The sequence below is a fragment of the Ichthyophthirius multifiliis genome (genome assembly GCF_000220395.1).
Source record: "Ichthyophthirius multifiliis unplaced genomic scaffold scaff_1120509251156, whole genome shotgun sequence".
NCBI lineage: Eukaryota > Ciliophora > Oligohymenophorea > Hymenostomatida > Ichthyophthirius > Ichthyophthirius multifiliis.
The window spans coordinates 22,836-23,954 of NW_004086150.1; the positions used below are offsets into that span (position 1 = coordinate 22,836).

Genomic DNA, 1,119 nt, shown 5'->3' on the forward strand with positions numbered 1-1,119 from the left:
CATAAATTAATTTATTATTATATTGCTAGGACTTATTATAATAATGATTAATATATATATTCACTTGAAAATTTGGCAATTAGTTTAAACATTACTTATGAGAAAATAAACGATTAGTTAAGTTTGGCAGTAAAAATACTTAATAAATATGGTATGTTTATAAAATATAAATAAGTTGAATGGTTTGTGAATTAATTTAAATTAAAATATTTTTAATATTTTATAACTATTGCCGAAAATCTGGAAAATAAAAATTTTTAATAACTTTTTTATTATAAATTAAACCCACAAAGCAAACATTATAGTTCTTTATTTTATAAAAATATCATGGAAATAATGCATCTAAATATTATTTAGATCTATATGGTAAATGAATAAAAAAATTAATATTTTAAATTTTTTTTTGTAAATTTAAATAAAAATAATGTTTAAATTTTTTGATTTTACTTTGTTAATAAATATAATATAATTTTTTTTATTAAAAATTTTTAAAAATATTAAATATTATATTAAAAAAAAATTAGCAGAAAATTAAAAAAAAAAAAGATATATATTAAAAAATTTAAAATAAAAAATTATAAAATATTATATAATATAAATAAATTATTTAAAAAAAAATATTATTAATATATATATATATATTTATATATTTATATATTTATATATTTATATATTTATTTATAGTTTTTATATAATTTTAAATTTCAATTATGAATAATTCTATTATAATTAATAATAAATATAAAATATTAAAATTATTTATTAGAAATAAAATAACTTTTATATTTTGTCTATTTATTATAATGATTTATATATCTAATTTTATTTTTTATTAAATTTTAAAATTTTATTATAATTAATTTTTTCTTTTTATTTTATTTTTATTACCATTACTTTATGTTATCTTTTTTAAATATTTATTTATTATGTGTTATGACTTTTTTTTTTATTTTTTACATTGAAAGTTTTCTTATTTACTTTCTATTTATCATATAAATTTCTTAGTAATTTTTTATATAATAAAAATATTTATAATAATTATATTTATTATTATTTATAAAAAATATACAATTTGATTATTAATATTTATAAAGAAAAATACTTTTACTGTTTAAATAT

General features: G+C 9.7%; 5 annotated features.

Moving 5' to 3' along the window:
• The first annotated feature begins 476 nt into the window (after window positions 1-476).
• Window positions 477-516: a microsatellite.
• Window positions 517-527: 11 nt separating this feature from the next.
• Window positions 528-585: a microsatellite.
• Window positions 586-626: 41 nt separating this feature from the next.
• Window positions 627-674: a microsatellite.
• Window positions 628-678: a microsatellite.
• Window positions 640-682: a microsatellite.
• The last annotated feature ends 437 nt before the right edge of the window (window positions 683-1,119 follow it).